Consider the following 14933-nt stretch of genomic DNA (forward strand, 5'->3'; position numbering starts at 1 on the left):
TTATAGCTTCTGTTAGTTCATCTGGACCAGATGTCCAGTTCACGGATGTGTTGTTCACTGGTTCTTGAGCAGTCCTCAGCTTAAAGATTGGTACTACAGTTGCTGTCTTCTAGTGTTTGATTCCAAAGATGCTTTACAGGAGAGAGGGTGCCCAGGATAATTACTAATGTCCTTGTTTTACTCTTCTGTCTTTATAGTTCCTCTGAAACTTTTGCATGTGTAATGTTTTGTCCCTGGAATTCTTCAGGGCTGATTTTTGTCTGTTCATATCATGTACTCGTCTGTGTCAACTTTAAACAGAGCCTCTTCTGGTTTCCTCGCTCTTCCTACTCTTTCTGCAAAAATAAAAGTGGGAGGTTCAGGCACGGGGATATCACCAGTTTTACTTTAGTAGAAACAAGAAAGCTCTGATGCAAAGATTTTATTTAGTTTCTTTGCAATAAGCATATCAGTTTTAAGTTCTCTGTTTTACAGCTTTGCTATTGCTTGGCCCTACAGACTTCTCTGATGTGTCGAAGGAAGGATGTTACTGGAGAGGCTATCCTTACCTTCTTCAGGTCTGTCTAAAAGCTGTAAGAGTCTTTATTTGCTGTTAAAAACCCCCCATTCTGAGACAATTTGGATGAAGCAATTTGGGTCAGTAAAAGAGCTCTGCATATTTAGAAGTTTTCTAACCCCATAATGTATGGGTTCATGTTATCTAAATATTTTGTGTGACTGGATTTGAACTGAAACTTGAGTGTTACAATGGTGAATGATTCTATGCTCCAAAGAACTTGTTTGAAGTGTCCTCAGTATTAAAGATCAATACTGAATTAAAACTTTAAAACTCAGCACTCATTCCTGTTTACTTCAGACATCTTCCCAACGCCTGCTTATGATGTGAAGCATGTTGTTTTCCATCTCACTCTTCTGTTGAATGTAGTTGGTATTCTTTTTCTCTGAGGGAGAATTTCTTTAGAATTGGCACGAATGCAATGATTCAGCATCGAACTGGTCTTGCTCTTATCCTTTATCTTTGACCTGACAAATGAATGACCATCTGACAAATGAAGAGTCTGTGCCTTGCTAACACTGAATTGGAAAGGAAAGCCAAGAAGATACAAACACAACTGCTCAAACCCCACTGACATTAGTGTTGGAGTGAGATAACAACCATGGCTACAAGACTGTATGAAATAAAAAAGTGCAGTCAGCTGTATTTCTTTTCTTTTCTTTCTTTTTTTTTTTTTTCCAAAGAGAGGAAGATACATTGGTGGCCTGTATTTATACATCTAGAACTGTTTTCATGCTTGGTTACCTGGAAGTTACTGCTGTTGAAGGGTAGAAAACCAAGCTGTGTACTTATTCTTATGGCTCACAGTGTACAAATATACCTTTGAGGATACAGTAAGCTGGGAAAAAGTTGAGAAAAGTGCTTTGTTTGTATTTTCATTGCTGAAGGCTGCTGGCCTTTGAGCAGGCTAACCATTGACACAGCACAAGCATTTCTAGAGATTCAGCAGCACTCCTGTGGAAGTGACTGCACTGTGGAGGAGTTATGGTTAGGAGAAAATTGTTCCCTTAAAGAAACTTGCCAAGGACAATTATATAGTGCTGCAGCTTTGATGCAATACTGGATGTGATTCTAGATTTTATTACTAAAATGTATGTGAGAGGAGGCTGACTGTCAGTCTAGCTGTGGCTGACTTTGAACTCTGGGCATGTTTTCTTACTGTTAGCTGCTGTTCTCTAATCCTTCACTTTTCTGGTGCAATTCTATGTGTGTTTGTACATGTGAACAAATATATACCATTTTTTGTGCAAGTTTTAACTTCTTCAGTTGGATGAGTTAACACTCTCCTGCTTAATGCTGGTATCTGCCTTCACCTGCTGTTGATAAATTATTTGACAGTGACTATGAGACCCAGCTATGAACTGATTTTCACTGTATTTCATGAAGACGTAGAAAGTGGAACAAGAGAGTTCTAGCTCCAAAGAGATCACAAGCTACTTTTTAACTAGATTTGATAGGATGCATGCAAACAAGGATTGGTTTATTAGCTTGAGTAGACTTAACCATTTGGAAGAAGAAAACTTCCACAGATTCAAACATTCCTTTGGTTGTAGTGTCCTGTCAGTTACACCTTTGTTCCCTCTCTGAAGTTTTATATGGATTACTTTTTTAAAATTGTTTGGATCTTTTTCTCTGGCAGAGAAGCTGAGAAATATTCTGAAGTGTAAAGGGAAAGAACAGTAAAAGGAGTTATATAAATGATACCAAGCTTACATTTCATAGCGCAAAAAAAAGGTTTACCATAAGATGAAATACAGCATCTGGGCTGCTGATCTTATTTGTTTGACAAATCTGTTTACCTCTTACATGCATTCATCTAACTCGGGAGAAGGTAGATAAATTGAGTGGGAACTGAATGGTCTCAAATCTATCCGTTCATCACTTCAATGACTTTCATTCCTGCAGTGTCCAGATATTTCCCTATCATATAGGATTAAAAATCTTCATTTTTCTCTCGGTCTACAAGATAATTAACTTACAGATTTAGTGAAAGAAATGAGATCCACATCTGCTGCACAATCTCCTTCATCTTTTGTGAGAGTTATGTCCGCATCTCTCTGGGTTCTGGTTGTGTGGAGTTCTGCTTGTGTTCTCCTGCCTTACTGTCTGAACATTGCATAGAGCCAGTGGATCGCTTTAGAAAGAGTGGTATTTTCTCAGGTCTCTGCCTGTCAGGGCAGCATTTTTGAGTACTCACAGAACTTGTCTATTGAGTTTAGTGACCTATTATTAATTGCATGGGTCTTTATTTTTAGTACTAATCAAAATGGGAGTGTTCTGCTTCACTCCTAGGAATGAGTTAGTTTGCTTTTGAGAGCTGTGGATCCTCGTCAGCTGGCTCAGAGTAAGGCCTTGTTTTTTCAGTAATAAGTATCTGAGCATCTAGATGGTTCTCGAAAGAAGTAAATCATAGGGAGACTTTAATCTGAGAGCAGATGTCTTTGATACTAGAGGATGTTGTGAGCTAGATGAGGCATTTACAGTGTTTACCCTGTTCTCCTGTATTAGCCTGGCCACAGTTCAGATTAGCTGTCTACTCTGCATGCAGGAAAATTTTTTGGCAGACCTCTGAGGAATCTGGCAGATGGTACCATTTGCCTGCTGTGGTACAGATATACAACCATTTCCCTTTTAACTAAAATAAATAGAAGCCAAAATGCAATTGTAGTATCTAATGGACTTTGATAGAGAAATAAAACTGGGAGAGTGAGGTGGAATATTCCTGATGAAATTTATTACATAAGGCAAACTATTCTCCTTGATCTTCCTGATCTGTTTCCTTATCCTGCATTTCCCCTTCAATCCTTGATCTCACCATTTGTGTTTCAGATGTACAGGTACTATGAGATGTGTGTCCATGGAAAAACCAGCTCGCTGAATTGCATGGTCCTTTCAGGTCTTCTAGGCATATGCACAGTGCACTAGCATAGAAGTTGTTTTGGCACAAGTCTAACGTTTTTACCATACCCAACAGATGGAATTACTTAAAGCAGCCTGAATGATATTTCAACACTGGTCTCACAAATGCTGTGATGTTTGGAGGGAGGAGAGAGGACAGGTTTAGTGTTTTCCAAAGAAGCTGCACATGTGACATGGTTGTGCCTGTGCATGGGGCTGTACTCTCGTGAGAAACAATCACAGAGGCTGTCCCACTGGAGGGCCATGCAGATGCCCATGTTTCAACCTGAAATTACATGATTTTCACCCAAAACAGTGTCTTCATAGTAATAAATGCTGAATATTTGTTGCTAAGCTCTGGGACTATCTGTCATTCCCATCTTTTGATAATGGATCACGATTAAATGGCATTAGAGCCACACATCCACTGCTGCTTATTAAATAAAGACAGTGGGAATCCTTGAAGAAAAATAAATCCCCTGTAGCCCTCAAGCAAACCAGAGTACAGCATCCTGCATCAGAGTCATTAAGAAACTCCCACAGCTTTTTAATTTTTTTCCCAACTATCACGGCATGCTGCATGTATTAATCATTCTCTTGCATCTTCGTATGGGGGATAAAGTATCCTCAAAGCTGTTTGGCAGCATCCAAAGCTGAGTGTCACCAATTAGAAATGATTACTCAGACTTCCTACAGTATTAGTGGCTGGTGTTGTTTTCAGTCATTCTAAATAGTGCTAAAATTACCCAGTTTGGAGCCATTTGGTCATGAGTTATAAAGGAGTTTCTATATGCACTTTTCTGCTTGCTACTTTGCTATCAGTTTCGTGGTTTTTGTAGTAGATAAGTATTCCAAAAACCAGTGTGACATTAGACTAGGTTACGTGGCAACCCATTTTTTTAGACAGTGACCTTCGTGAGGAAATGTTCTTTGCTCTGCTCTTTTATAGTCTTTTTCAAAGCAGAGGGAACTGGCCTTTTGGGAAAGGTATATTTGAATTCCCATAGCACAGCGACGTTTCATCACTGCTATGGCTGAGTTCCCTGGCTTCCGCTTTATCCCTTAAATTTTAATATGGAAGTGTCACTGCAATGCACTTCTTCAATAATTGTGATGCAGACAGAGACTTTATGATTATGGAACAAATGTACCCATATCCTTTCTCTTGTAGGAAAAGACAATGCAGAGAGATGAGGCACAGTTTGAAACTGTCACTGCATTTGAAGAGTCTTATGCAAGACAGGACAAAGCAGCATAGGAAAAAAGGACAAGGCACTTGCTAGGAAAGCTGTTTCCCTGTATTTTCCTAAGCAAAGATGGTTAGAAACACTGCCAACTAGGCATGGCCCCTGGAACCTCTCCAGGAAAAATCTCAGCTCGCACAGTGAAAGGGTTTCCCCCGTCCATGCTGGAGAACAGATTCCTTTCTTAGAAGCTTAGAGATAAATATTGATTTTTGCAATAGCAAATTAATGTTAATGGCACCCAGCCAATTTCTATCATGGGCATAGTGAGATATTTTGAAAGTGTTCCACCAAAGCCAGCAGGGAGTATGGCTTCCTTCAGCGCAAGCAGCCCACACCCCAGTCTTCTAACATTGCTGCTGCTGCTGAGTCACGGGCCAGGCACCATTGCTCCTGGCAAGTGGATGAGAAGGTCAGAATGAGAATTTACAGGTCTGTATGGCATGTAAACACTGAACTTGATTTTTGGCCTTACACAGCACTTGCATGGGTAGGAGATCTAGAGGATGTTTTGTTTTTGTGTTTGTTTGTTTTGTATGTTTTTAATGGTTACTTTATTGCCCATAGGGATCCATATTCACCAGTAGTAGGTGTAACTCCTGGCTGTGAGGTGCTGCTATTGCCATTAGAAACTCCAAGGTGAAGTCTATGTCTGCAGACTTACAGCAGAGTATGAATCTCGTGTCCTTTTTTGACATCCTGCCTATGGGATTGTCCATACAGTCCTTCAGTGGTTTGTCTATGGATGTATGAACGCACTTCGGTCTCCTATTTGAAACTAAGATATTTTTCCTGATTTCTTTTGGGCAATAATTTTCTTTATTTTAAAGTTGATGTACCTTTTCTTTTTAACCCCTTACTGCTGAAGAAGTCAGCATTTGTCTAACAAATCTTAGCCTGCCAGCCAGCAGATTCCTTTGAAGTTGTCTGCTGTCTCCCTTGAGTCTCTGCAAAACAGGTAGAAAGTACTATGCTGTTGTATTTTTTATTAAAGGAATGGAACAAAAGGTCTGCTTACTTTACTGCCTGAGGTGTTCCTGGCTCTTTGGTGACATTATGAAGAGACTTCTTGTCCCTTTGTGATGGCTGTAGTTTACAAGGACCTTGTTATCTCAACCTTCTCTGAGTAGTTATCCATATAAGAACTTAGCAGAAGTCAGAAGTTGCTTTAACTACTTTCTTAGTGTAAAGAGAGCAGACGTCACTGCTTCATGTATCTAGGAGATACGTGTTGTCCTTAGTGAAAAATATTAATGGAGTAAGCTATAATGCAAAAATGATGGTAGTCTTGTAAATAAGCAAAGCTGTTGATACGAAATGAGGATTGAGTATGTTTGGATGATTTGGCTGTCTGGGTAAATGTCAGAGAATAACTGAAAGAATCATCATTTGTGCAGAAGGGCTCCAAGAGGCTCTGATGGCTGTACCCATGAACTGGATCCTGCTGAACAGTAGTTCATTCTTGAATTACTAATGGATGGAGAGTGTATAAGAAATGAAGATTCAAGAAAATCTGCCCTACTTGGTCAGACATGGGCAGTTGGCGCGCCATCACAAGTATATGTGCTCTGGCTAGGCAGAAGCACCCTCAGGGAGAACAGGACAGAGCAGAAGAATCAGTGTTGTATGAATACTTGGCCACTAAAGGAGAGAAATTCAGGTACCTGAGTAGGGTGAGAGCCTCTGGCAGAGAATCCTTAACTGCCTGTTTATATGGTGGCATGGATCTCTTTCTGTCCTGATAGACCTGTTTACGTGCACATACATCAAATTGGTGGAGAAGCTATAGTTAGTGATTATGGTGTTCATCTTGGATGTGACAGGCTGAAGTTCAAATTCCTGCTACAAATCCGCCAGAGCAGAGAGTCACTGTGCATTTTAGCACTTCAGAGCCAAGCTGCAGGTGTCTGACAATTAGCTGCTGTATGGAGAGCTCAGGGTGTGTGTTACCTATGGCCTGGTTTTCCCAACAAAGACAGATATTTGGGTCTAAGCAAACTTGATATATAGATTGGAGACCACATTTTCAAAGGATGCACTAAATGTCACTTTTCCTTCTGTACTATTGCCTGTCAAGACAGGACTAGCTTTTGGACAGAGGTGGTGAAGAACTACAGAGATGGGCAGCCTCTTGAATGTGCCGGCTCTTGAGGAAAGCTGCTGATGGAAAGGTGAAGCACAGAGCCCTGAGACCATGCTGCTGGCTCTATGTTGGCCATGACTTGTCTGATAGTTCTACAGTCTGCACTTCAGTGACCTTGTGGTGAGCTGGACTGTAGGTTATTAATCTCCCTGTGGTTTTGCACAAGTCAGCTAATATGTTCTTTGGGAAACCTGACATAGCCCATGGATTGTGCTGAGGGCTTCCAATGCACATGGGTATGCAGGATCTAAATATGCTCAGCTGAGAATGTTAATAGCTTCCTAGATACTAGCAGTGTAAAATGTTTCAGGCCGTTCAAAGTTCGTCATGCACTGGCACACTAACACTTTCTTGATGTAGCTTTCTGTAATACAAATCATTCTTGTGCTTTCCTACTGCCAGAAAACTCAAGAATAGTTAGCTTAAGTCTCACTTCATTTTAAACTGAGTGCGATACTCCTACTTGAATTCTTTTGTACCATTCTTCAAAAGTCTTCTTGCATAATTCATGTCAAATGTTTGCAAATTTCTCATTTGTAGTCATTGCCTTGCCAAGCTATTAACTCTTTTGTATTAATTCTCTTAAGTCAGTCTGTGATCACTTAGCTGTTCTTTCTGAAAACTTCTCAATTTGTCATTGTGAATGCATCTCAGGGAAAGGTACTGGCACTTAGCTGAGTTCATAGCACACACAAGTTCTCCAGGTGTATTTCTTGCATTTTTCCCCCTTCTAACCTCACTTTCTTTTGTCCAAGTGGAAAATGACTAATATGTGTGAGTCATACAGCAACTAATTCAGTCCTGCAACATGAGAATAATTCTAGCATGTGAACAAATACTTTGTACAACTTATGTACATCACATCTACCCTTTTGAAGAGAGTTCAGTTCCCTTTATGCTGTGAACTTGGTTTGTACTCAGACAGCAAATGAGGTACATCTCCGAAGCAGGGGATTCACTGTGCATAAGAGCTTTATCAGAAAATATGTTCAAAAATATGGCTGCCCTAAGACTGAGAATGGACCTAATTCCAACCATATAGACTGTATTACTTGAAGCAGTGACTTTACTAACACTCAGTGGTATACTGCAAGAGGGGCAGAGTTTTAAGGCTAACCCAGGAGTTAAAATACTTCACTATAATCCTACAAATGGACTCATTTTTTTCCTTCTAGCTTCATATTCTTGAGATTGATTGCACAGGGAGGTTCTCAGAACTAAGGAGATGGAGCATGTGAAGTGATGTGCAATAGCAGGGATAGCCTTTCTGCAAGGGTTATTGAGTGCACCCATTCCCAGCAACAACCCTTTCAGTGCTTCCATCAGATGCATGCAAACCCACCCTGGCCTCTTTCAGGCATACTCAAAACTGAGGTTAAGGGAAGCAGGTAGAGGTTGGGAAAAGGGCATATTGCTTCTCGAATGGCACAAATGATTTACTACAAACATCATGTTATGAACGCAGATGCCCAAACTGAGCTATTGGTGTCATGACTGCTGTGACAAACCCTTGATCTTGTGAGTTGACTCCTGCTAGCTTCTGTGTGAACCTGCAAGCAGCAGAAGACACGGGGATGTTCATTCTGCAGGGACAGAAAACGGTTGCTTGATCTAGCCAGCTAGCTGCCCTCTCTCCCCACTGGAAAGGCAGGTCCCCGATCAAGTTCCAAAACACTAGTTGGATGAATGTTCACTATGTCCAACAGGAGTTGGCTGCATTTAATGCAGATCTTGCCAGATCGGCCACCATCTGAGCAGCAGGTTACAATTGTGTACAGCTTGAGGGAAAGGTTACCCAGGGGTGAGCTTTCTCTCTGGTATGGCTGCAGGAAAGAAGCTCTGCTCAGGACGATGCATGCCATCAGTGCAATAGGGTGGAAAGTGGAGTAGCAATGGAGAAAGTTGACGACTGTAAGACTCTTCAAGTGATGTTAGTATGTTGAGCCAGGACTATGCCTACCCTTTTGTAGGATGAAGTGGTAAGTGGAAATACTGAAGGTATCTCATTCTCACAGCTAATTTTTTTCATAATTTTAAGTGTATAATGTTTGGAATCTACCCAGAAGTTAACAGCTGAAATGCACGTTGTTTCCTTTCTGCAGCATGATTAATGTTATTCTGTCCTGCTGTTCTTCCAGTAAAATCACATTACGTCACAACATTGAAGCATAAGTAGATTTCCAACTCTCCCTCAGCAGCAACATCAGTTTTTAATCCACATGCGGAGTTCAGAAGCCACAGAAATAAGCCCTTTATGTTCCATGATTGCTAAGATTTTAGCATTGGTTCATGCATCAGGCAATTCATAAATGTATCATGAAGTCTGAAAAACCACAGCAAGCTTCAAAGAAATTCCTCCTGAAGAAACAGCTAAAGAATGTATTTAAACTAGCTTGAGAGGAAAGGAATCTTGAGCAGAGCCTGGCTGAAAAATAGAAGAGCTGCTTATGACAGGTGGCTCTCACAGTCCTGTAGGTGTCTAGTCTGTCTTACCTCCCCAGAGTGCAGGTGATGCTGTGCTGGCAAAAGACCAATCTGATGTGTTGTGTTGCTTTGTCTCTTCTCTTAGCTTAGCATTTTATGGGGTTGTAGGAGGAATACATTTAGCATTATAAACTGTAAATTCAGGCTGTAATTGTCTGGAAGATTCCCTGTTTACTGAGATGTATTACCAAGAAGAGTGGGAAACTGCCCTCAACAGAAGCTGAGAAGGGCCAGGCTAGGAAGTTTAAACCCCTTTCAACCAAAATGCACTGGAGTGGTCAGGTGCACAAAGAGGTGCCTTGCATTTTTCTTTCTGCAGTGTGACCCTGCTCCTGAGGTACCTCCAGCCAGTTCTTCTAAAAAGTGGAGTCTTCTCACATATGACCCTCCATCTATGTGCCACATCAAGCTCTCCAGCTGCACTGAGGCTGCTAGTCTTCTCTGCACTCGGTTGCTCTCCTGTAGGAAACCCTGGAGTTCCCAGGCTTTGATCAGTTCTGCCACTGGTTGTTCACAAAGGTGCCAGCGACTGCTCTCTATGAACTGTTTTTCTTGAGATTTGCCTGCTATTACCTATCACAACTGGAGACTGATCTGTGGGTTTGGTTTGTAAGAGAACTGCTTATTGCAGTATTATGTTTCTTTAACGCTGTCTGGCATTTAAGTGAAGTTAGCATACCTGACTAAAATAGATCCCTTTTGCCAGCAACAAAGAGAGCATGGCATAGAAGGTGATCTTCCAACTGAGAAGAGTCATATTCTGTGAGTTCTACAGGGTTAGCACCTATTGAGACAGCTTTTCCCAGGTATAAAGTACCAAGACAGGTTTCTGTCATCGCTCTTCTTCTCAATATCCTGTTAAGCTGCTTCTTCAGTTGCTGTTCTGCGTGCATGCATTTAAATCCTTTTATGCTTAATCTGTATTCACAGTGTATTAGAGAAATAGCATTTTAGATTTGGTTAATATAAAAACCTTGACCCTCTGGTGAAGTGAGTGCAAAAGAGACATAGGTCACACTGAAATGAGCTTGGGTCTCATCCAATTGCCAAAGAAAACTTACAGCAGCCATGCTGTATAATTGTCATTCCACATGAATAGTTATTATTTTTTTTTATTACTAGAGCTCTGGGCCAGAAGGAATGAAGAGCAGAAGGACTTGGACATATTAGCAGAGCTGTGTGCATGCTTGGGGCTGTGGGACATAAGTGAATACTGCTGTAATATGACTAAAATGCCTTGACAAAGATCTATAGGAAGCCTGCTGTTCTTCATGTCTACAGTTGAGATAATGCTTTCTTCACTACTGCAGCCATTATTCAGAGAATGTTCTGTGAGCTGTTTTAGGCTCTTTCCTTCCACCTCTGCAGGCCCAAGATTCTAGATTTTGGTTTAGAAAATTTCACAGGGGGAAGCTGAAACTCTTTTGAAGTTGCTGAGCATTTGTATCTGGCCTTATAGGGCTCAGATTTCACTCATGGATTTCCTAAAATGATGTTCTCTAGCCTCCTCTGTAGCTTTGTTGTTTGTGCTCTCATCTCTCAGATCTGGATCAATACATGTCAGAAAATAGTGCCAAGGTACCACTTTATTGCTCTCTGGCAGGTCTCCTGCATCAATCAGATGTTCTGTTTAATACTGGCTTTTGGCTTGAGCTTAAAAATGGCACAGATTAATTTTTCTGGTATTTGATATATGACTGACCAGTACATTTATGACTATTCACACTCCGTTGCATGTTTTCCTGAAGTTGCCTAGGTAAGGTAATGGCAGGGCCAAGCACTACAACACCAGGAAAAGGCTACATGGTGTATCTAATAAAGGCAGAGGAAAGAAGAAATGCTTCTTGTTGATCAGACTCCTTTCATGGAGCATACCAGTAGCAACTAGAGCCCTGGGTGTCCTGCACTGGGATCTGACAAGTCAAGGCTCTCTTCTGCAGTGAGCCAGCTGCCCTGTCCTATGGACAGTCTTGTCTCCAGTCTCAGGGGAGCTAGTTAGGTTGGGCTGCTTGGTACAGGAGTGCTGGAAAGAATCTGATGATGTCATGGAAAATAATGGTCTGAAATAGGGCAGATAAAGAGAAAACTAGTGATAAAAACTTTGATGTTATAGTATGCTATCAACCGAAGATTGAAGTTACTGGGATATGGATGAGTCTCTCCTTTCTGGAAACCTATGTTTCCGGTAGCGGTTCCTAAGAACTCATGTTCTGGAAAGTCAAAGGGTGGCATTATCTGCAAGTACTGCACTATCTGCTTCTTCAAATCAAACTAACAGAAGCATAATGAAGCTCTATAGTTTCTTATCTACAAGTATGAGATATGGTTTACCATCCCAGTAAGACTTTCACTTCTATTTCTGAGGAGTAAAGATGAATAAAGTGGATAACATAACAACTGACTCAGAGCATCTCCCAGAATCTAAGCTATCTCACCAGACATTTAGATCACTGAAGCAAACCAACCATGAAATCAGTGATGGCTTGAATAAAAACTGGAAAATTCCAAGTTCTACATCATCAGAAACCCGCATTAAAATATCTTAACTGATACACTGCAAAATTCAAATGGGAAGAGGTTCCTCTCTGGGTTTGAATTTGATTCCTGGGCTGTCTCCTGCTTTTCTGAAGCAGCTGTAGTCTGGTTTGCCGTCATCCTTGCCTCTCTTCCCTTCTGAGCTGTTCTTTGTCTTGGTTTGTGATGGAAATAAGATAGAATGCTCCAAGTCCTTCTGTATAGGCTTTAGAGCGTGATTTTGCAGGCAGCATGCAATGCAGATATGAATCACAAGTCCCTTTAAGATCCTGCTGAATTCAATCCCCCAGCTCTTTCATCTGGCTCAGAACAGGCTGCAGATTTTTTTATTTTATTTTTTAAATCTAAGCAATAGCCAATTTACTCAAGAGATGAGTATTTGCTGACTGTTGCTGCTATTCTTATGCTCAGAACTGCAAAGCCTTTGGAGGCTGGCTTGTGCTTATGTCTACAAACTGGCTTTCAAATCTGGCTTGGATTCTCTTTTCCAGCTCTGCAAGTGACTGACGTTCACTTTACCGTAGCTTCCTCGTGAGACAAGCCGTGGGCTGTGCCCCAGTGCCAGGCAGTGGTTGCTGCATGTTCAGTCGTACACTGGAGGCACATTCTGCAGTACCCTGGAGATAGGGGTGAGCTGAGGACAGCAGCAATGATTCAGAGCTGCTTTGCATTTTGGTCTTGATAATAGTTGACTGCAAATAAAAATCTTCAGTATTATCTAAGATGCAGATCAAATCACACTTCAATAACACCCCTGCGTTATTAAGGCTATTTGAAAGAAAACATTAAACAAGTGTTTTTGCTTGGTTGAAATTCAAGTGTGGCTGAGGTTGTCACAGTTCTGTCCATAATTGTTCAAGAAAAGGTTTCGTACTAAAAAACACATCATTTAAATACAGAAAAGTCTGTGTTATGGCTGTAATCCTTCAGCACCTGGCATCAGCAGAGAAATACTTCTGTTCTTCTCCCTTCCCCTTTGGTGGAGCACTCTCACTAGCTGTCCTGCTGTCTGCAGCCTGTCTCAGTGCTCTCGGTTGGGCAGGGGTTGTTCTGGGGCTATGGCCATGCTGGGAACAAGAATGGTGCAGGCAGGTGGGGGACGGGATGGGCTTGTGACATGACAATGCTCTGCTCATATGAGGCAGTTGTATTTAGTGCATTATTTTTCTTCTTTGTTTGCTTATTTGTTTGGATGCAACATGGACTTTAACAAGGAAGAAGGGAAAACTATATTTGAAAGTGGATTTCAATTTAAATTCTTTATTTGAAATGCATAAGCCAGATCCAGCATGGCCTCTGTGGATAACCTGACTAGGTAATATGCAAGAACATTTCTGATTTGAAAAGATCTTATTAGTTACTCCTGTAAGCAAAGCAGCTGGTGTGACCCAGGTGTGTTGCACTTGTATTATTGCTGTGAGCCAATAGCTCAGCCTGAGGGAGAAAGTAACCTACTTACCTTACCCTCTGGAAGCAGTTACTGTGGGACTGCAGAAACCAATGTTTTTCTGACTCTTACTGATGCTATCTGAGAGCCTGAGGTATTAATCCATGAGACTGGGAGATGAAAGAACTGAATTGAAGGCATGCCCTCGCTGCCCATGTGAGATGGTCTTGGGCTACTTAGCAGTTGTGACTGGTGTCATATGGATTCCTCCCATATGCATCTCCTTCCATGGTAGGAGCAGGGGTATCCCTCCTGCAGTGGCCAGGGAGACAAAGGTCTGTGGAGAAAGACAGCAGAAAACAAGGGGACATGTATCCCCAAACACCAGGCGCACTGCTCAAGAAGAGGACGCACTGCTCATGTCTCATCTCAGCTGGCAGATACTGAGGGCTGCTTGGTCTAGCTCTGGTTTAGTGCTCTGGTGTGTCTAGACCCAAGAGTTTGCATAATTCAGTGATGAGATAAATAGAGGTTCTATAAAAATTGAAGAGAGCAGTGGGAAGGAGTCCAGCTTGGGTCAGGCGTCCTGCACTAATACATGATCTATGATACTAAAACTCAAAGAACAAGAAGTATTACAGGACTTGCTGGAAGGAAAGGAGGGTGCTGTACTGCCAGAAGCAAGAATTTTGGGGAGCACAGTGTAAGGTATCAATACTAACCAACCCCATGTCAAGTCAGGCTGGGGGCAGCACTTTTCACATCAAAGCTACTGTGTTTTTCCAGAGTAGCAATGGTTGTGCAGAAAGCATTTCCAGGTGATTTACAGTAACTGCATTCAAGGCAGTCATCAAAAATACATAAGAAAGCAGAGTGCAGGAGGTAGATGGAGAGTGCCAAACCTCAGGCTGCCTGAGAGCAGAGGGTTCTGTTCATCATGTGGCAACTCTGTGTCGCCAGGCACCAGGGATGCTGCAGATCATCGTGGCTCTTCCAGAAGCTGCTACCTGACCCATAAGAGAATTTTCACTTAATGAACCTGTCTCATCATTGTACAGAGAGACGAGTGAACACCACTCTCTTTCCTTGCAGTGCTTGATTACAATCGGAATTGCATTGCTGAGATTTACTAGAGATGCGTTTTCACTGCATGCTAACTGTAAGTGAACTGTAAATACACCAGGCACTGGCAATTTCCACTCATTGCCTGAAAACATCATTTCTGCAGCAGCACAGCTCTGCAGCAAACCTAATAAATACTTGCACTGAACAGGGCTCATTATCTCCAGTGCAGCACTGCCCTGGCATGGCTGCACAGCTTCCCGCTCCAAACAAGCCCCAGCTAAGCTAATTCTGGATGTCTGCACTGTCCTTCACGGTGTGGTGGAAACAGGCCCTGAGCAGTGCTGGCGGAGGAGTGGTGCATGTGTGCTGTGGTGCTCCTCTGCTCTATATTTAATGGGGAAGAGCTGGACTCCAAAGCAGCAATCGCTTAACAACTCCTCTTGAAAATCTGTCTCGGAGTTGGGTAATGTTGTGATTGCCTTGCTCCTGATTTTGGAACAGCCAGACTTCAGTCTCTTCCAAAACAGTGCTTGATAGTGTGATGTGCCTCTGAGCAAAATGTTGACTGGTATGTTCAGAACTCCTTTTTTTCCTAAAAAGCAATTACTGATGATGTAGGTA

The 14933-nt window shown here is 41.8% G+C and overlaps 1 protein-coding gene across 2 annotated transcripts in view; it reads left to right on the plus strand.

The window, feature by feature from the left end:
- Positions 1–14933, plus strand: part of LOC100538525 (deubiquitinase DESI2-like) — a 52161-nt gene that overhangs the window by 17592 nt on the left and 19636 nt on the right. The window lies entirely within an intron of this gene.

Source organism: Meleagris gallopavo, chromosome 5 (genome assembly GCF_000146605.3).
Source record: "Meleagris gallopavo isolate NT-WF06-2002-E0010 breed Aviagen turkey brand Nicholas breeding stock chromosome 5, Turkey_5.1, whole genome shotgun sequence".
Lineage (NCBI taxonomy): Eukaryota > Metazoa > Chordata > Aves > Galliformes > Phasianidae > Meleagris > Meleagris gallopavo.